Source organism: Ovis canadensis, chromosome X (genome assembly GCF_042477335.2).
Source record: "Ovis canadensis isolate MfBH-ARS-UI-01 breed Bighorn chromosome X, ARS-UI_OviCan_v2, whole genome shotgun sequence".
Classification (NCBI taxonomy): domain Eukaryota; kingdom Metazoa; phylum Chordata; class Mammalia; order Artiodactyla; family Bovidae; genus Ovis; species Ovis canadensis.
This window is the reverse complement of record NC_091727.1, coordinates 40821986-40843474: the sequence shown is the minus strand read 5'-3', so window position 1 is coordinate 40843474 and position 21489 is coordinate 40821986. Positions and strand designations below refer to the sequence as shown.

At 48.3% G+C, this 21489-nt stretch overlaps 1 protein-coding gene and 1 long non-coding RNA gene across 2 annotated transcripts in view; one reads left to right on the top strand and one right to left on the bottom strand.

Moving 5' to 3' along the window:
• Nucleotides 1-19506, bottom strand: part of LOC138930202 (uncharacterized) — a 29135-nt gene extending 9629 nt beyond the window's left edge. The window contains exons 1-3 of the long non-coding RNA XR_011446116.1: nt 19299-19506; nt 17053-17291; nt 8481-8623 (exon numbers count right to left, since the gene is read on the bottom strand). This is a non-coding gene — a long non-coding RNA (uncharacterized lncRNA). The remainder of the gene's footprint in view (nt 1-8480; nt 8624-17052; nt 17292-19298) is intronic.
• BCOR (BCL6 corepressor) overlaps nt 18283-21489 on the top strand; it is a 119294-nt gene continuing 116087 nt past the window's right edge. Inside the window, exon 1 of the mRNA XM_070289905.1 lies at nt 18283-18470. The gene's annotated coding sequence lies outside the window, so the exon portion shown is untranslated. The remainder of the gene's footprint in view (nt 18471-21489) is intronic.

Below are 21489 nucleotides of genomic sequence, written 5' to 3'. Positions count from 1 at the left end.
CCATGCGTTAGAATTGAGATCTGGGCACTTCTCACTCGCCGAGTCTATACCAATGAGAGGGATGAACGAGCCTCTCATTCACCAGCCAACCCTGTATGATCTACTCTGGATTCCCAGAACACTTTTAAAAGTAAGCTGGCCGAGGTCCTCCCATGGCCATTCAGCTCTGCTCTATCCACTTTCATATGTTCTGATTTGGATCGGTTGCCCTGGCCACAGTTTAGGCCTTCTGAGGTCTCCTACATGCCTGTGATCCTTGGGAAGGTGGTAAAGGACTATCCCAGTGAAAGTAAAGAGGCAGAAAGTGAAAGTGAAGTCACTCAGTCATGCCCGACTCTTTGCGACCCCATGGACAGTGGCCTGCACCAAGCTCCTCCGTCCATGGGATTTTCCAGGCAAGAGTACTGGAGTGGGTTGCCATTTCCTTCTCCAGGGAATCTTCCCGACCCAGGGATTGAACCCAGGTCTCCTGCATTGTAGACAGACGCTTTACCGTCTGAGCCACCAGGGAAGTACAAAGAGGCAGAGGTTTCCATAATTCTGCATCACACAGGACTGCATTCAGCTGCCCATAAGAGAAACTCAACAACTGTGGTTGTTAGCTTAACGGCAAAGGCCCTGATTTATCTCAGGCAATAAGGAGTCAGGGTAATTGAGTCCAGGTCTAGGAGGGTGGCCCACAAAGGCCAAGAAGAAACCAAGGCCTGTCTGTCTCCCCAGCCCCTCACTCCAGCCAAAGGAAATGCAACAGAAGATGCAATGCCAGCTAACTTCTGACTGTGTCCCCCTGGCTACAGTGGAATCACATGGCCATCTCTCATGCACAGATATACAAGAAGGTGGGTTATTGGAGGTAGAGCCTTGCTCTAAAGGACTGTCAGTGAGGAGAGTTGAAATGTGTGTTTAGGGACCCAACAACCTACCATACCTGCCCTGGTCTCTTTTGGACTGAGGGTTTCTTTCTTTTTTGAATGAGATGTAGTTGCCATATAACATTATATTAGTTTCAAGTAAAAAACATAATGATTCCATATTTATATATACTGAAAATGATCAGTACAATGTAAGTCTAGTTAACATTCATTACCATTGATAGTTACACAATCTTTTTCTGATGATGAGACATTTTAAGAGCCATTCTCTTAGCAACTTTCAAGTCCTGCAATGCAGTATTATTAACAAGAGCTACCATGCTGTAGTTACATCCCTTGCCTTACTTATTTTATAGCTGGAAGTCTGTACCTTTTGACCTCCTTCAACTCATTTTGCCTTCCCCCTCATCCCCTGCCTCTGGCAACCACCAATCTGTTCTCTATGCGTTCTGTCTTGTCTTTAGACTCCACGTATGTGACACCATACAGTATTTGTCTTTCTCTGTCAGGCTTATCTTACTTGGCACAGTGCCCTTAAGGTCCATCCATGCTGTCACAAATGGCGAGATTTCCTTCTTTTTTAATAGCTGAATAGTATTCCTGTGTGTGTGTGTGTGTGTGTGTGTGTGTATCACACCTTCTTTAATAATGGTACATTTACGCTCTGCTTCAGCCAATAGGTTGGACCACATGCAATTCAGAAATAGATCCTACCCAAACTCCTCAGGATGTTTCTTAAGTCTTATTTTACTACTGATATAGAATTGGAGGGGGAAAAAAGTTGTGCTTGTTTTGTTGATTGAGGGGCTGGAATGGGAGGGAAGTTTCCTATCAAATAAAGGGGGGCTGAGAAACACTTAAATGAGAAACTTCACACCTCTGCCAGTCTCAATTCGTATAGTAAGACTATTCAGCATCCAAAGAATCTCTGAGTTAATTAGCTTGTTTCTAGAGTAGTAAAAACTGCTTTTCATTACAAGTCATAGAAACCCCACGTGAAAACCAGCTTACATACTGATTGGGGGATGTATTGGCTCACATAACCTTAAAGTCCAGAGTTAAGATCTGGCTGGCTTCAGGAAAGCTTTGATCCAGCAGCACTGTGATATCTCCAATGCCTTAGTACCCTCTCCCACACTTCACTATTCTACCATCCGAGGCACAGACTTCTTCCTTAGGTTTGCTCCCCAAGGCAGATGCTATTGATGCCCCATTCCTTATCCCTTTGGCCTGCTTGAGTTCATTGGCAGCTATCGGAGACAGTTCACTGTACTCTGACAACTTCCTTTCTGCAGTGTTCATGTATTTTGATGCTCTGCCTGGATACCTTCTCTTGCAACAAGGGAGCAGGTTGGGAATTGAAACTAGGGAGACATCCCCTCTCTCTGTAGCCACATATGTGGCTTGCATTATATTTCTATTGGATAGTGTTGATATAGATTGTATAGCAAACTACAGCGTGTGCACCAAATCTGGCTCACCACCTGTTTTTGTAAATAAAGTTTTCTTGGAACCTAGCCACATCCATTCACTTATATATTGTTTGTGGCTGCTTTGTCTGCAAGGGCAGAGTTTAGTAGTCACAACACAAACCATGTGGCCCACAAAGCCTAAAATTTTTCTTCTCTGGGCCGTTATAGAAAAAGTGTGCTGATCCTGGGAAATTTTCTAGGCTGCAAAAATACTACTGGCTTTCAGAAAAGAAGAAAGGTTTGGTTATGTGGGGAATATATGAAAAATACATATTTAAAACATGTATGTGGGCTTCCCAGGTGGCTCAGTGGTAAAGAATCTGCCTGCAATGCAGGAGATGCAAGTTTGACCCCTGGGTTGGGAAGATCCCCTGGAGAAGGAAATGGCAAGCCACTCCAGTATCCTTGCATGGGAAATCCCATGGACAGAGGAATCTGGAGGGCTACAGTCCATGGGGTTACAAAGAGTCAGACATGACTTAGTGACTAAACAACAACAACAACATGTGTGCATGCACGCCATATGCAACTGGCGAGTATGTGTGTGTGTTTGGGGATGGAAAAGAGAAGACGGCAGCCATGTGGAAATGAATGCAGACTGCAATGTGGACACCTCAGCAAGACACTGAAGTCCTGCTTCCAAGTGATGACAGACGACATAAATTTTGACTAAAATGAAAAGTGCTTCTAACACACTCTTAACAACTTGCCAGAGAAGTAGAAAAAATATTCTTATTAGGCTCAGGGTGGCAAAGGAACTCCCTCAAAGTCACACCGCTTGTGAGTAATAGAGCCTGATCTCTGACCTTCTTTTTTTTTCCAATTAAAAAAAAAATTTTTTTTGCTAACCATGCTGCACAGCACATGGGAGATCTTAGTTCCCTGACAAAGGATCCAATCCATGGCCCCTGCATTGGAAGTTCACAGTCTTAACCACTGGACTGCAAGGGAAGTTCCTCCCATCTTCTTTTTTAAAGAAGCCATCTACCTTAGATGGCCAAAAAGCACTTGAAAAGATGCTCAACATCATTAATTATCAGAGAAATGCAAATCAAAACTACAATGAGTATCATGTCACATGGGTCAGATGACCATCAACAAAACATCTACAAACAATAAGTGCTGGCGAGACTGTGGAGAAAAGAGAATCTGTCTGCACTGTTGGTGGGAATAGAAATTGGTGTAGCCACTGTGGAGAACAGTATGGAGGTTCCTTAAAAAAAAACTAAAAATAGAGCTGCCATATGATCCAGCAATCCCACTCCTGGGCATATATCCAGAGAAAATCATAATTCAAAAACATACATGCACTCAATATTCACTGCTGTACAAAAAAGGTCTTAATGGCCTGGATAACCATGATGGTGTCATCATTCACCTAGAACCAGACATCCTGGAGCGTAAAGTCAAGGGGCCTTAAGAAGCATCACTACGAACAAAGCTAGTGGAGGTGATGGAATTCCAGTTGAGCTGTTTCAAATCCTAAAAGATGATGCAGTTAAAGTGCTGCATTCAATATGCCAGCAAATTTGGAAAACTCAGCTGTGGCCACAGGACGGGAAAAGGTCAGTTTTCATTCCAATTCCAAAGAAAGGCAATGCCAAAGAATGCTCAAACTATTGTACAATTGCTCTAAATTCATATGCTAGCAAGGTAATGCTCAAAATCCTCCAAGCTAAGCTTCAACAGTATGTGAACCGAAAACTTCCAGATGTACAAGCTGGATTGAGAAAAGGCAGAGGAACAAGAGATCAAATTGCCAATATCCCCTGGATCATAGGAAAAGCAAGGGAATTCCAGAAAAATATCTACTTCTGCTGCACTGACTACACTAAAGTCTTTGACTGCGTGGATCACAACAAACAGTGGAAAATTCTTCAAGAAATGGAAATACTAGACCATCTTAACTGCCGCCTGCAAAACCTATATGCAGGTCAAGAAGCAACAGTCAAAACTGGACAGGGAACAACTGACTGGTTCAAAACTGGGAAAGGAGTACATCAAGGCTGTGTATTGTCACCCTGCTTATTTAACTTATATGCAGAGTACATCATGTGAAATGCTAGGCTGGATGAAGCTCAAGCTGGAATCAAGACTACCAGGAGAAACATCAATAACCTCAGATATGCCACCCTTATGGCAGAAAGCAAAGAGGAATTAAAGAGCCTCTTGATGAGGGTGAAAGAGGAGAGTGAAAAAGCTAGCTTACAACTTAACATTTAGAAGACTAAGATCATGGCATCCAGTCCCATCACTTCATGGCAAATAATTGGGGAAAAAATGGAAACAGTGACAGACTTTATTTTCTTGGGCTCCAAAACCACTGCAGACGGGGACTGCAGCCATGAAATTAAAAGATGCTCCTTAAAAAATAGCTATGACAAACCTAGACAGCATATTAAAAAGCAGAGACATCACCTTGCTGACAAAGGTCCATATAGTCAAGGAAAGTGAAAGTGTAGTCACTCAGTCGTGTCCAACTCTTTTCAACTCCATGAACTATAGTCCTCCAGGCTTCTCTGTCCATGGAATTCTCCAGGCAAGAATACTGGAATGGGTTGCCATTCCCTTCTCCAGGGGGATCTTCCCAACCCAGGGATAGTACTCTGATCTCCAGCATTGCAGGCAGATTCTTTACCATCTGAACCATCAGGGAAGCCCTCATAGTTTTTCCAGTACAGATGTGAGAATTGGACCATAAAGAAGGCTGAGGGCCAAAGTATTGATGCTTTCAAACTGTGGTGCTGGGGAATACTCTTGAGAGTATTCCTTCCCCACAGCAAGGGGGTCAAACCAGTCAATCCTAAAGGAAATCAACCCTGAATATTCATTGGGAGGACTAATGCTGAAGCTGAAGCTCCAATATTTTGGCCACTTTGATATGTAGAGCCGACTCACTGGAAAAAACCCTGATGCTGGGAAAGATTGAAGGCAGGAGGAGAAGACGACAGAGGATGAGATGGTTGGATGGCATCATTGACTCAACGGACATGAGTTTGAGCAAACTCCGAGAGACAGTGACGTGTAGGGAAGCCTGGAGTGCTCCAGCCCATGGGGTAGCAATGAATCACACACGACTGAGCAACTGAACAACAATATTCATTGCAGTACTATTTACAATACCCAAGACATGGAAGCAACTTAAATGTCAATCAACAGAGGAATGGATAAAGGAGATATGGTACATACATACAATGGAAAATTACTTAGCCATAGAAATGAACAAAAAAATGCCATCTGCAGCAACATGGATGGACCTAGATTGTCATATTGAGTAAAGTAACTCAGACAGAAAAAGACAAACATCGTACGATATCACTTAGAAGTGAAATCTAAAAAATGGTACAAACGAACTTATTTAGGAAACAGTTATAGATGAAAACAAACTTATGGTTACCAGGGGTAAGGGGGGGCAGGGATAAATTTGGGAGATTGGGATTGTCATATACACACTGTGTGTGCTTAGTCACTCAGTAGAGTCTGACTCTTTGTGACCCTATGGACTGCAGCTGCCAGGCTCCTCTGTCCATGGGATTCTCCAGGAAAGAATATGGAAGTGGGTAGCCATTCCCTCTCCAGGGGATCTTTTCAATCCAGAGATTGAACCCGAGTCTCCTGCATTGTAGGTGGATTATTTACCATCTAAGCCACCAGAGAAGCTCCATATATACACTGCTGCTGCTAAGCCGCTTCAGTCGTGTCCGACTCTGTGTGACCCCGTGGACTGCAGCCTACCAGGCTCCTCCGTCCATGGGATTTTCCAGGCAAGAGTACTGGAGTGGGTTGCCATTGCCTTCTCCGCATATATACACTACTATATATATAAAACAGATAACAAATAAGGACCTACTGTATTGTACAGGGAATTTCACTCAATACTCTGTAATGACCTATATGGGAAAAAATCCAAAAAAGAGTGGATATATGTATAACTGAATCACTTTGCTGTATAGCAGAAAGTTACATAGCATTGTAAATCAACTATACTCCAATGAAAATTTTTAAAACATAAAAGAAACCATCTTAAACCTCCTCCTCCCTCCAAAAAAAGATTACCAATTAAAGATGATACAGTACAGCTCTTATTTCACTCTGCCCAGAACAGTCTCATACTCCTTCTGATACCACCCCTACCGCCTCTGGTGAATAACTCTAGCCTTGGGTGTCTGGTGTGTGGCCATAACGACCCCTCAAGAATTCACACATAAACTGCTGCTGCTGCTAAGTTGCTTCAGTCGTGTCTGACTCTGTGCGACCCCAGAGATGGCAGCCCACCAGGCTCCCCCATCCATGGGACTTTCCAGGCAAGAGTACTGGAGTGGGGTGCCATTGCCTTCTCCGCAGACATAAACTAGGCTAGAGCTAATCTACTTCCTCCTGGATGGAGCAGTTGGCTCAAGGGGTAGGCATGTGACTCAAGCCTGGCCAATTGGAGAGCTTTCTCAGAATTTTCTAGGTAGCTGTTAAGAGTGTAAACCTGGCCTTTTTATTCCACTTACTATTGCTATGGGACAAATTATGTCAAAGCACAGCAGCATAAAACAACCATTTATCGTGCTCACAGGTTCTGTGGGTCAGGAATTCTGATGGGGCACAGTGGGGAGGACTTGTCCCTATTCCCCAACATCTGGGCCTCAACAGGGAGGACTCAATGGCTGGGGGCCAGAGTCATGTGGAGGCAGCATTGCTCCTATGTGGTGGTTGATGCTGGCTGTTAGATGGGACTTTAGCTGGGATTCTTGGCCAGAACACTTTCATGTGTTCTCTCCATGTAGCGTGGGCTTCCTGACAGCATGGTAGCCTTGGACTTCTGCCACTGCAGCTCAGGACACCGAATGCAATTTTTCCAGCAAACAAGGCACAAACTGTACTGTCCTTTATGACCTAGCCTAGTCACATGGTGTCACTTGCATCATCATCACAGGCCCACCCAGATTCAAAGGCAGAAAAACACAGACCCTACCTCTCAATGGGAGCAATGTCAAAGTCACACTGTTAGACGAGCAGCTGGGATGGGAGATACTGTTGTCATCACCTTTGGAAAATATAATCTGGCATTCTCTTGGTAGTCATTTTCTCTACACAAACAAGGCCAAGTGCCTCAGTGAGAGGCTATGGAGACAGGATCTGGCAGGTGAGGCCCTGGTTCCTAGAATCACTCTGTAGATGTTACAAGCTGCCCCAGTCATTTGACCCCAAAAATTTCCATTGGGCTTAAAACAACTTTAAACAGGTTTCTAACCATGAGTCTGGCTGATAAAATAAATAATTATTGATATCGAAACTGAGAGAAGACTTCATTCATTCACCAAATATACATAAACATGTACACATGGTAATGTGCTAAGTACTGTGGGAGAGACAACACGGTGAGTAAGACACATCCCTGAGTCACCCACACGGGGTTTACATGCTATGTTAGCTCAGGCTGTCAAAACAGAATACCAGAGACTGGGTGGCTTAAACAAGAGAAATTTATCGTCTTACGGTTCTGGAGGCTGGTAGCCCACGATCAAGGTGTTGACAGGTTTGGTTTCTTCCAAGGCCTCTCTCCTTGGCTTGCAGACAGCCACCTTCTCGCTGGGTCCTGTCACAGCCTTTCCCCTGTGTATCTAAATGTCCTTCTCTTATAAGGATACCAGCCAGTTTGGATTAGGGCTCCCTTAATGGCCTCATTTCAACTTAATCACCTCATTAACAGCCGTATTTCCTAAAGCAGTCACAATCTGAGGGGTTGGGGGGGGGGTCAGGCTGCAACATTATGAATTTGGGGGGGATACAATTCACTCCATGGGCTTCACTGGTGGCTCAGATGGTAAAGAATCTGCCTGCAATGCAGGAGACCTGGGTTCGATCCCTGGGCTGGGAAGATCCCCTGGAGGAGGGCATGGCCACCCACTGCAGTATTCTTGCCTGGACAATCCCATGGACAGAGGAGCCTGGCGGGCTACAGTCCATGGGGTCACAAAGAGTCAGACACGACTGAGTGACTAACACTTTCACACACTTCACACAATTCAGCCCATAACACAGGCTTTCAGGGATGATAATGTGAGAGACTGGAGTATTATCCAGTAAATATTTATTCCCATTCCCACTCCCTCTTGGGCCTGTGGTCCTCCCCTGCTCCACTGACCTTGGACTTGAGTCTGTGACTTGCTGTAACCAATGGAGAGTGAGCAGGTGTGATGCCAGCCAAGACTTTAAAGGTGCTTGCATTGTTTGGCTTGCCTTTTGCTCTCTGGTTATCTACCGGAAGATGAAGATGCACCCAGGAAGCTGCTGGCCCAAAGAAAATGAAGAGACACGTGGAGCAGACCTGGACCCAAGCTACAGCATGCAGCCAAACTCAGCTGAGATCAACAGAACCCCCACCCCATGAGCAGGAAATAAACATTTAAAGCTGCTGAGTTCGGGTGCGCTTAAAACTTTTGTTACACAGCATGACTGCAGCAATAGCTGACTAATGTGATAAGTAATAAAGTAAATTGCTATGTCATGTAGACAAAAAGTTTTTCCTCTGTGCTGAACTTTATTTCACCAAAGATTTCAAACAGATAGAACTCCTTTTTTTTTTCCTAATGGTTAAACAGACAAGCCATAAATTATTTTGATTATCTAACATACTTGACAGGGAGGAGAAGATTTTTCCAAACACACTGCATATGTTTTTACTTTCAGGAGGATTATTAGTATTTGGTGAGTGTCAGCAAGGCACTAAGTGCTGACCTGGGATTCCAGGAAGCGTAGTTCATGCCCAGAAACCTCAATACTGGAGTCACCTAAGGACCATCAGACAGATGAGGTCATAAGCTAAGAATGTCTTAAATATGTGAAAAGATTGTGAGTAATTATGTAATTATGCTGGTGATTAAAAGCCCAGGCTCACATACCTTCAGTCTCAGGTATGGCTCCCTACATATTTCCAAATTGAAATTTCTCAAAGCTTTGATAGCTCTGGTATGTCCAGTTTCTTATTTCTAATCCTAGGAATCTGTCCCAAGGTTGGAGGGACATCTTCCGCCCTACGGGGTCCAAACATCGGTAGCGCCATTTATTCACTCTTACTTTCCTGATAACCTGCCAGGATCCAAGATTTATAATCAACTGCATGGGATTTTGAACATTAGTTGAAATTACACTTTATATGGCCTGCAGATCATCTGTTTTATTTCATTTAGGCTCACCGGTTTCTACTGCATCTCTAAGCAAAGGTCACGACCTCTTTCGAAAAGGGCTCAACGGAAGGGAAAATAGCAAGTCTACGTGTTGAAGTAAAAGAATTTGGTTCATAAAATAAAACTAAGGCGACAGAAGGCAAAGGGAGTTTCCGCTGTTTGAAAAGGGGCTTTCTCAGCACAAGCTTGGAAAAAAATGTTGATGATTTATGCAAATGAGAGAGGAAATGTGCCCCAAGGGATCTTGGCACAAAAGCTCAAGTCGGAATTCTGGATTCGAGGCTGGCAGTGTCTCTGATTCACTCTGTGACTGGGGCTGAGCCATTGAACTTCTCTGTTTCTAAATACCCTCATCTATAAAGGCGGGCTAACAATGCTGCTCTTCCTGCCCCTGAAGGGGAGGCAGTAAAAATGAATGAAATGTCGGGGAATTACTTCTAAAAGCCATCGATTAGAAATACAGCATATGGTCTTAATGAGAGCTTGTTTCTGCCACAAATTTTTCCCTGCTCCCTACGATCACTCCAGCTAGAGTGCCACAGAAATCAACTTCCCTCTTCAGCTATCTTGACATGCCGCCTTTCCAATCACAGAGGTCTTTAAAACAGCACTCCTGCCTGCTCTGGGTGGGCATGACGAGGCCGTGGCTCCTGGCTCCTTTCTACATGGAGCCATGCAGTCCAGATTTTCCAAGACGGTAGTGATTTAAAATATTCTGTCCCATTGTCAGACCATGTGTTGGAACATGTGTCAGACCACGTGTCCTGATCATTGCCTTAGAAAATATGGTCGCTCACACCTTCATGGGAAAAGAAGCACCTGCTTGTTGCCTAAAGTCCTCTTTAGAAAAGGATGGGAATAAGCCATAAAGCTGTAGAGACCCACTGATTGATTGAGCAGTGGATATATAAACAGAGAAGGGGGAATGGGGGAGAGTGTTAATTTGACTCAATCATTATTATGCGCTAGGGTGGGGTGGAGAAAGTCACCTGTTTCTTAAGTAGCTAAGTTTGCGCTGGGCACTGGGCTAACTACTGTGGTTACAGAAACAGATAGACAACATCCCTGGGCCTGGGCAGCTTGCAGTGCAGTGAAGGACAAAGGCAGGTAGCAATTAGCAAGCTAAGGGGCGCTTCCAGGCTGTCATGAGAGCAGGGACAGTTTGTGGGGAATCAGGAAGGGCTTCACAGAGGTGGTGACACCATAGCTGAGTATTGAAGAATGAGCAAAAGCTCCGCAGTGTGGGGCTAAGAAGGAACAGGCATTCCAAGCAGGGAGCAAGAGCCCAGCAAAGACCTAACTGCAAATTCTTTTGGTGTCCCACCCATGTCCTTCCACTCAACCCAGAAGGCACCTGGAAAGATTTCCCAAATACATGAGGACTTCCTGAAACTCCATCAGAGGGAGTTCTCAGGCCTCTGAAGCAAGCTCAGCTGGCTACCATACGTGCAGGCAGATCTTAAGTGCTTAGCTTCCCAGAAATCATCCTCAAATCATGAGAGCCGGAGTGTGCTGGAGCCGTGGTACGAGTTCTGGAGCTTGACTGTTAACGTATTCAGAAAATTTGCAAGCCAATTGTTAAGACACTGGTAGCTTCCAATCAGCCACAGTGGGAATATTTATACCCTGGCAATTGGCGATTACCATCAATTGGGACTTTCTTTGTTCTCCAAGAAATCTGGTTTACTAGCACACCACTGGATGGGAGTTGGTGGATAGATACTCTGAGGGGTGTGCTACACAGGATCCCACAGAGGCACCAGCAGAATTGAGCCCCAGCTGCTCATGTTGATAACCTGCTCATGAACGGACCCTATATTGGTATTCCTCCCGTCCCTGTCTTGATTTTTAATCCCTCACTGTGCTTCCTGAGATCACCTCTCTTATGCCCCCAGATCCTTGGCTCATGGTCAGCTTTGGGAGGTACCCAAATTAAAACAGTCATGGAAGCAAGAGTCGTGATCATGGAGGGCTGTTATACCAGGCAGAGGATGTTGAATTTAACCAAGGTGTCTGCAATCTTGAAAGAATTTAAAGAGGGAAAAGGTGGCAAGATCAAGTTTGCATTTCTTAAGGTCACCCCCAAGGCCTGCGGAACAGATGAAAACACAGGGAGCAAGACTGAGGTAGGACGGTGGCGATGGTTTCGAAACGTGAATGTACTTAATACCACTGAACTGTACACTTACAATGGTTAAGATAGTCAGTTTCATGCCCATTTTACCACAGTAAAAATAATGGGGCTGGGGGAAATGGAGGTGGGGAAACCAAGAACTAAGTCAGTGTTAGAATGCAGGAAAGAAGTGATAAGGGTGTCAGACAACCATGAGGGGGTGCCATCCATATAGAACGTGATGGAGTTGTGCTTGCCGTGGTGCTGTTCATGGATAGAACTCTGAGCTCAGCTGACACTGAAGAAGCAGACACCAGAAGAGGAGGATGAGACACAAAAGAAGACTCTATCAAGGAAGACAGAGGAAAGGGAACGCCAAGAGGGAAGTGTCACCAGGGCCACAGACCAAAAAGAAGTGGTTATCAGGATTAAATAGGTAAGGGTTTAGTAGCTGAAATAAACTTCTCATTGACTCCTTACCAGAGCCCTACATTAAATTCAGTGACCTTACTGAATTCCCTTATTAATTCTAATAGATGAATTTTATGTTTTGTTGGATGTTCTCTGTGCACAACCATGTCATCTGTGAATAATGACAGTTTCACTTCTTCCTTTCCAATCTTGATGAGTTTTCTTTCTTTTTCCTGCTTTACTGCACTGGCTATATGGCCTCCAGAGTAATAATGAACAGGAAGAGCGATAGCAAGCATCACGCCTAGGTCCTGATCTCAGGAGGGAATTTTTCAATATTTTGCCATTAAATACAATGTTTGTTGGGGCTTCCCTGGTAGCTCAGTGGTAAAGAATCCACCTGCAATGCAGGAGACACAGGTTTGACCCCTGGGTCAGGAAGATCCCCTGGAAAAGGAAATGGCAACCCACTCCAGTATTCTTGCCTGGGAAATCCATGGACAGGGGAGCCTTGCAGGCTATAGTCCACAGGGGTCACAAAAGAGTTGGATACAACTTAGCAACTAAACAACATTTGTTATAAGTTTTGCTTGTACATACTTTTTATCAGATGAAGGAATTTCCATTCTAAGTTTGCTAAGTGATTTTACCATGAAGGGGTGCTGAATTGTATTTCTGTATTTCTCCGGGTGACCCTGGGAAAGTTCCTTAAACTGTAAACCATAAAATGACCTACTGCTTTGGCATTAGATATATCTAGGTTCAAATTCCAGCTGTACCATTTTTTTGCTGTGATTCTGTGCAATTTACTTAAGTTTCCTCATATAGAAAATGGAGACAATAATAGTAACTCCCTCATAGGAACTAGAGATTTTTTTGTAAGTTCAAGAGCCCAAGAGGCTGGTTTTGAAGCAGGACTAGGGTTTAATATACAAATCCTGGAGCCAAACCTATGGAATTAGCTCTCTGCAGGGGCCGATGTTCCCAAGAGCCTTTCCATCTCCTGCTCCTTGCTCAGGATTTCCCAGAACCCTTCTGATGATGAATGGGGATGGAGCTGAGCTCTTCCATCCATATCGTTGCACTCTGCCCCCTTAGGACTAAGGGAACAAACATATGAGTAGTTGGCCCACTGTGATGGCCCTACCCATGGCCCATGCATCCTGGTATTCATGCCCTCATGCAGTCCCTTGCTTTTGAATCTGGGTGAGCTTCTCTCTTCTAATTAGGTGAATTGGCATAAGCGATACCGCATGACATCCAAGGCTAGGTCAGAAAAGGATTTCTAGATTATATCTTGGTCTTTCAGAACTTGGGCCACCATGACAAAAGTGCTACTATCCTAAGGCCACTATGCTGGAAATAGGAACCGCATTCTACAGTCCCAGCTGAGCCCAGATTTTCAGCCATCCCCATCAAAGCATCACACTTGTGCACGAAGCCAGCCTGGACCCTCCAGGCCAGCTCATCCACCACTGGAATGTCACTGAGAGTCCCTAGTTGACTCCACATGGAGCAGAAGAATAACCCATCTTAGTCCTGGGCCAATTCCTGGCCCACAAGACAATAGGATACAGCAATATGGTCGTTACATACATTTGGGAGCTGTTCATTGTACAGTGATAAATAACTGAAATATCTACCTTATGGGTTGAGTCTTTAGTCATGGAAAAACACTAAGCAAACCTGTCTAGTGCTCAAACCTACAACATTCATCTTGTTTGACCTTATTCTAACACTTCAGCTAACCAGATTCAAGTATGCAGTATTTAAGAACTGAGAAAACAGAGAAGGAAGTTGTTTCACTCAAAATTCTCTGCATGCCTTTGTGTCTTAAATCCTTCTATTAACAAGAAGGGGTGTAAACAGATAATCCTCAGAGCAACTTACAACATTGGTACCATTAAGTCCAGCCGATTTTTTTAAGGTTGAAGAAATGAAGGTTCAGAGAGAATAACTAACTCGCGCAATATCACACAGCTAGTTATATGGCAAAATTGGGACCGAAACCCAATACTATAAACCATAAATCAGGCTTTTTTTTTTTTTTGTCTGGGTTGGGGCACTTTTACTTGGTAATCAGGGGGATCCACTCATAGTAGCACAAAGAACAGAAGAGAACTGATGAGAAGAACTCAGGAGCAAAAGTACAGCCAGGCTCCCCACCCCGGGGCAGGGGCAGGACCCCCTCACTGGACCCCTATCTTTGAGAAACCCACCTTTGCCCTCTCTGGGGCCCTGTGTTTCTGAAGGCACTCTATTTTTTTTACTGTATATCTTTCTTATTCTCTGCCTTTCTGCAGACTAGTTTTCCCTGGCCTGTCCACAAGCTTGAACACCATGGTCCCACGATCAGGCAGAGTTGACTACATAATCTGTGGGGCCCAGAACAAATCTAAAACGCAGGACCTCAGCCAGGGGCTGGGAAGTCAGTCTCTCTTTCCCACATGTCCACTGCCTCAACCCAAGGTACTCAGTGGCCTCCAAGGGATCACAGCCTCCAAGCTGGAACACATTTGGGGCTGGGATCCTCCGTGGAGGAGAGGTCCCTGCCAAGTGTCAGATCCAAAGTGCTACTACCTTGCCCCACCCCCAAGATGCTATGAGGCTCACTGGACCTCAACCCTGACCTTCCCAAAGTTAGTACCCAGGCTCGTGCCAGGGGCAGAGGGCGGCAGCAGCCCCAAGGCCAGGTTGGTGTGCAGGAGGCCAAGTAGGGCCAGGGGCACCAGGAGGTGGGGAACCAGCATCTGAGAACCCATCACAGGAAGGTAAACCGGGGGTGGAGGGCATGAGGGGGGACCATGCATGAGCTGGGGCTCCATGCCCCTGGGTCATGCTCCACTGTCCCATCAGACTTCACCTACCAAACCCAGATTTGAAATATTATTATTCAGAATGCCAAGGTGGCAATTGCAGAGTAGTAAACAGCGTGGGGCCCTTCTGAGCACAGGACCCTGTGACTGCACTGATCAGATGCCATATAGCCAGCCCTGCCCTGCCTAACCAGCTTTTTTTCTCTCTGGCTCCCTTGTTCCTGGGGTGGGGGGACAGACTCCACCTGCACCTAAAGCGATATAGAGACTGCTGGCATTCCAATCCCGTAGAGGACAGAGGTCCCAGACATCCGGGATGTGAACCAGGAAGAGACCCCAAAAGCTCCCTCGTGAATGCTCTCCTACCACCTCCTAAGTGACGTCATACTGTCCATCACATTCTCTGCAGGTGTATGAGCTAAGGGGGCTGGTTGCCCACCCCAGCATCCATCCCCCCAATTCCTTAGTAACTGGAGGCCGCAATGGCCTCAAGCTAAGCAGTAGCATTACTCAACCTCCCTTGCAGGAAGAGGTGGCCAACTGGCCAATGAGACATGAGTAGAAATCACGGGGTGGGACTTCTGAAAAATCTTTATAAAGAAGGCTGACTCAGTTGGATGGGGGTGTCCTTTTCTCCCCTTGTCTCTCCTCTTCTTGCTGCTTCAAGGATTCAAGGCAGTGGGTGGCATGATCAGATGGAGGAGGCGAGTTTGGGGAGGGTGGGTTCCATTGTTCCATGCGGAGCTCTCAAGGATCTGAATTAAGAGGGTCAGATGGGGAAGAGCCCAGGAGAAAGGTTAAGGAGGTACGACCTACAGGATTTGATGGTCGAGACCACAGTCAGTACCCTTCTGTGTGCCAAGCAAAGTAGAATGTAAGCTCCATGACAAAGGGACCGTATCTCTGTGGCTTACCATTCCACTCCCTGGCCCAGCACAGTGCCAGGCACAAAATGGGTAACCCCTAAGCGTGGTCCAATAAATGAATGAAGAATGAATGAAAAGTACTGTAGAAGTCCTTTGAGGGCTTGACTCCTAATTGATCAGGAACATCCATCCCCAGGGAGCCCCTTGTACCCAGGGAATGATTCCCAAGTATGACTTCTCTTGCTTTGTGCTACCTGTGAACTCCTGCCATCCCCAAGCTCAGACCCAGGCTGGGTTTTGGGGGGACCTGGAGGACAAAAGCCATTGGAATGCCACTCTGCTCCAAGCTTTTCCCAATTCTGGCTCTGATGTGGTTTGCAGGCCAAGTTAATGCCACTGTTTCCACAACATCACTTCCTCTGCAGCGTGAGAAAAGAGGAAGAAAACTCGCTCTATGACTCTCCTCTTCCCCCAGGGAAAGCACAAAGCTGTTGGAAACAATAAAAGCAGCCCTGTGTAAAGGGGAGACTTTTGTCTGTGCAGTCAGGGGTTGCTGCGCCCGCGACTTCCTGCAGGGACATTCGGCAGTTTTGCAGATAAATAAATGCTCACATTCAGAATGACCAGCCTAGAACACTTTTATGAGCCTTTTCTCCTCCCCAGGCTGTACACAGATAATAAATCAAATTAGCATCCTGAACCTCCGGTTCAGCATCACTTGTCACCAGTTCCCCCTGCACGAAGGGTAAGTGAGTTTCGGCAAGGCTGTGCTCAGCTATGATCTGGCCACGTGGGATTGAGGCGTGTGGCCTCCTTGGAAATCATTTGATGTTTCAGACTGAGGTCACAGGGCCCTGTTGGTTACTCCAGACCAGACTGTAAAAGAGGTGGCTGAAGCCCCAGACTTCTAATCAAGATTGGGTTGTTACATAGAAAATAAACACTTTCATTTCTTGCTTAATAATCTTAGGAACATGAGCCAAAATAGACAACTGTCAGAAAGACAGACAAAGAAGGAAGGGGAGGGAGGGAGGGAGGGGGAGAGGGAGGGAGGACAGACTATATCCATAATCAGAAACAGAGGCTGGCCATTTTCCTTTCCCATGTTCTGCCTAAGAGAGTGACTTACATGGCAGAGGCATTCAACAGATGCTGCAGGAATGGAGTTGGAAAGGAGAGAGTTTACTTTCAGGTAACTGGAAATGAAATTGGTCCTCATTTCAGGCTGCCCAATTAGTGACACAGAATACACAACTGGTTAGGTTTAGAAAATGAGGGTTCGGGGAATAACAATATGACATAAAAGTATGTTCTATTGGATTACCTGAATATACGCATTTTTAAAAATCGCATCTTCTCTTGGACCACTGGAAGGAGCCGGACAGCCCAGAGCACCAACGGTAGGCTGTTCAAATGGCAGATGTGGTCCCACTGCCAAGCCATCTCCAAGCTTTTGGTTGAGGTAGATGACTGCTTTCCAAGAGATGTGACCTCACAGCTGGTGAGGGCTGGGACTCTGGAACAAGCTGCACAGATGCACGATCATGGTGTTCCTTATGTGGTCTGTGAATTGAAAAATAAGCGCTAACTGCAAGTCACGCTCCCACCCCCCCCACCCCCCCCACCCCCCCACCCCGGCTGCCACCACTGGCCTGTGGAAGGGGAACCAATGAGCCATGTTTGGTGGGCGTACCCTCCTTTCCTGTGATATGTTCAGATATGCCTGATCCTAAGCAGAAGCCTAAAGAGAAGGGTGGGGGGAAATGGCTGAGATCAAGTAAAAGCTGCTTTGGGTATATGCCCCAGCAAGTTCAAATGCTGCCAGGCTGATTGGTTGGGGGGAGGGGTGGAGTGGGAAGTTAATGTATTTTTGAATAAGAGTTTCCTGTTATCTGCAAACAGTCACAAAACAGCTAGAGATTTTATTAAAATAGTCCTCTTAGAAGGAGCAGTGGTTGGGGCCGTTTTCTCTAAAATCATGGGTGGTTCTTGCCATGGGTGGTTCTGTTAATCGTTTCTTCAGATACCCATTCATTTCACCATTATTAACCAAGTGCCTACTGTGTGTCAGTCACAGGGCAACGTGAAAAATACACAGTCCTCAAACAAACACTAAGTTTTGTAGATGGGTCTGGACTTCTGATTCCAAGGTGACCACTAACATAACGTTTAACCGCTCACACTCAGGGATACTGGGCTTCAAATTCCCACTAAGTCATTTAACTCGCTGGGTGACTTGATAAACTCATGTAACTGACCTGTAAAGTTTGAGGGCTCGTAAAGTACTCAGCACAGCGCTGAAGTGGGAGTACTATTATTATTTAGCGCGATCCCTCCACCCCACCCCAGCTCAGATCCCTGCCACCCTCCACCGCTTGATGGTATTTCCGAGGCGGGCCAGGCCTTCTGCCGCTGGGCCGTGACCCTGGAAATCGGGTCAGGCCCTCGTCAAGACGTGAGTGTGTGTGTGTGTGTGTGTGTGTGTGTGTGTGTTGGGGTGGGAGTTGGGGGGGGGGGCGGCTTTCTTTGCGCGCGGCTTTCCCCAAGGTCTGCCGACAGTCTAAAAACTCACTTGAGAAGAGAGGAATGAGCGCGAAGTGGCTCTTTCGATCTGAGACACCCCCTCCCGGAGAAATCACCCCCTCCCCCCAGCCCAGCGCGGAGTGAAATCTTAGAAGCCGCGGCTGCCGGGTTTGAACGGAATGCCGGAGTCGGTGGAAGCCGGAGCTGGTCGGCCCGAAGGTCAGCGAGTTGTTTTGAGTTCTCGTACCCGGAAGGGGGGGAAGCAGGGAGGAGAGGACGCCGGGGCCCGAGAGACCCCGCGTCAGAGCAGAAATTGTTTGTGCTCCGGAACAGGCAGCTCAGCGGAAGCCGCGACGGGGGCGGGTCACGTGCGGCGGTGGCGGCGCAGCTGGCGGGGAAGCCGGGCTGGGACAAGGGCCGGGCCGGGCGGGGGTGGCACGGGGCGGCGGCTTTCGCAGCAGAGGATGGAACCGGCGTACTCGGGCCGCTGAGCGAGTGGCGTCCCGAGCCTGGGGCGAGGGAGGCGCGCGAGTTATGGAAGGACTGGGGTTGGAGCCAGCGTGCTCGGAGCTCCGCGTGGTGCCGCACGGGCGGGACGGGAGATCGCTGTGGGGGAGGGGTGGTGGCGTGGGGGGTACGGGAGCCGGGTCCCCCCCGGGCAAGAGTGGCGATAGCGGGACCGACGCGGAGAAAGCGCGGTCGTCTGAACCCCGAGAATAGAGGCACCGCTCCTGTAGTCGCCGGCCTTGTTTTCGTCTTTGCACGCAAATCCAGGAACGACCGGAACCGCCATCCCTGTCTGCGTCCCAGGGGTGCCCCATTACGCGCGGGGGAGGCTGCATCCCGCAGGGCGACTCCGGGCGGGGAGGGCTGCCGCGGTGGCTCCGCGGAGGGCGCCGGCTGGAGTCGTGGTGCACACGACCTACACACCTCCCTCTCCCCCGGAAGGAAAGGCTCAGGCCATCTCTGAGGACGCCCCGGGGCTGTGTGAGCTGTGCGGGGGCTGCGGAGGGGGAGAGGGTGCTGTATGGAGACCATCGGCCCTACCTTAAAGACAGGGGTGGCCTCGTGGCCGGGGATGAGGAGTTTCACGCTTCCCCGAAGTAGCGAGCGCTACTCCGGCGTGGGATGGAAAGAACACGAACTTGGTCAGTAGCCAGAGCGCTTGAGGACGCCTGACTTCGGTGCCCCCCTCGCGGAGTGGCCTGAAGTGTTTCCCTCTGCTCCGTAGGCCACGCGGTTGAGGTCCGAGGCCTAGATAAGTGGGAGGGTGTGGTCAGGCCTCTGATGGGAAACCCACCCATGTTCCTCTCGGACGCCACGCGGAAGAGGGGCGGCATGGTCCTCGCACAAAGTTTCCCACCTCACCCCTCATCGGGGAAGGGCAGTTCTTCCGGTGGTGGGGGCAGGGGAATAATGGCTTGGGCACGGGGAGTGGTGCTAGTTCGTTTTCCAGGGGGGTGCGGGCGGCGAGCGTGTTCGGGACCCCCGAGTGGCGGCGCTTGGCCCCGCTGCGAAGTCTACTGGGAGTTGAGGCAGCGGGAGCCGTGCAGAGTGTAGGGTGACGCTAGACGCCATTTGCATCCCCCTCCTCCCCCCCCCCCCACCTCCGCCTGCAGGTTGGCGGGGGCCGAGGTGTCGCCCGCCGCGGAAGCGTGTTCCTCGCAGTGACACTGATTAGATGCTGTGTCGGTACGTGCCCGGAATCGGGTGGGCCTTCACCTCTCCTGTTCGCATACACTTTCTGTTGGAAAACTTGCGGGTTATTCCAACCCCCTCCCCCACCCCCCTTGCCGCACAGCTGCAGTCTTCAGGGCGGAATTAGGCGAGCACGTTTGCTCAGCCCCAGGGAAAGAGGATCGTGCTGGCTCTGGGAGGCCGCCGGGCCCGGGCCGCGAAAATCCAGCCCTGGCTTTGCGTCGAGCTGCCGAGTGCGGCGCTTACGCGCGCCCGGCCAGCCGAGGCCTGGTTTCCATCTGCCCCTTTGCCTCCGTGTTAAGTTCGCCGGGGAAAACCCAGTGATCCGTGCACAGCCCCTCGGAGGAGAACACCGCCTCCCCCTCCCCTCCAAGCCCGATTCTGACCGATGGAAAAAATGACAGTATAGGTCGGAGCAGGCTGCCCGCGAGTATTAATGTGGCCGCCTCCGTTCCCGGTGCATGGGGAGGATGGGCGCCAAGCCAGGAAACCGCCAAAGGAGGAGCCAGGAGGGCCGCCTGCCCCTTCCCGGGCTAGAAAACGTGGATTCTTAGAGAGACCAGACAACCGTGGGCAGACAGCTGCGAGAACTTATCCCACTAAATATAGCTGTCCGTGTATCTTTCAAGCAAGATCGATCTTTTTGTTTTAATCAAGTACACGTTGAGTCAGTTACAAATACTGTGAGAACTGGTTGATCTATAGCTGAAACCCCGCGCTCTGCCTGCTAAGAAAAGTCTGGGCAGGAGGTACCGGACTGAGCATGATGTATCTTGGCGCAGGCCGTGTCCTGAAAAACCGCAGTCCCCTTTGCACTCCACCTTCGAGGACTCTTACTATAACTCTCAACGGGGATTTCTTTTCGTTGTAGTTTCTTTTGGGGGCTTGATTGTTCCTTGCAAAACCCTGCCTGGGATTGTTAGTACTTCCTAGTGGATGATCCTGGGTTTTGGCTTTTATAAGCCCACGATGTTCTCTTGCCTTTTTCGTGCGGCTGGGTGCTGTGGAGACCCCGGCCCCGGCCCCAAACGTCTGCTGCCGCCGCCCTCGGACTCTCTTGTTCGCTCACCACGCGGCCTCGGAGGGGGAAAGTGAACTCTCCGGGTGGCGCTCGAGAACTGGAATTCTGACTTTGGGCTGCGGGTTTGCTCCGGAGGCTGGCCGGCAGCGGCTCGGGAGCCAGAGGCTGTGAAGGGGAAGCCCCGGAGGTGACCCGGAGGCATCGGGAGCAAACCCGGAGGCGCCCGCGTCTTTGTCTTTCGCGGGGCTGGCCGCCTGGCACGCACAGCTCCGATAAGGATCAACTAACTGTGAGAGCGAGAGCGCACCGCCAACACATTTCAGTGACTAGGCGAATGCCGGCAGCCACGTAAGGAAAAGGCCATTTGCGTTGTCTTTGAAAAGGAAAAGGCTGTCCCACTTAATGAATTATGAGTGACCTGGGAGAGGACAGGCTGGAAGTTTGTGGCGCCGAGGTCTCCTCGGGGCGCTTCTTTGCCCCAGCTCCGCCCCATCGTGCAGGAGACCCCATTTCAAAGGA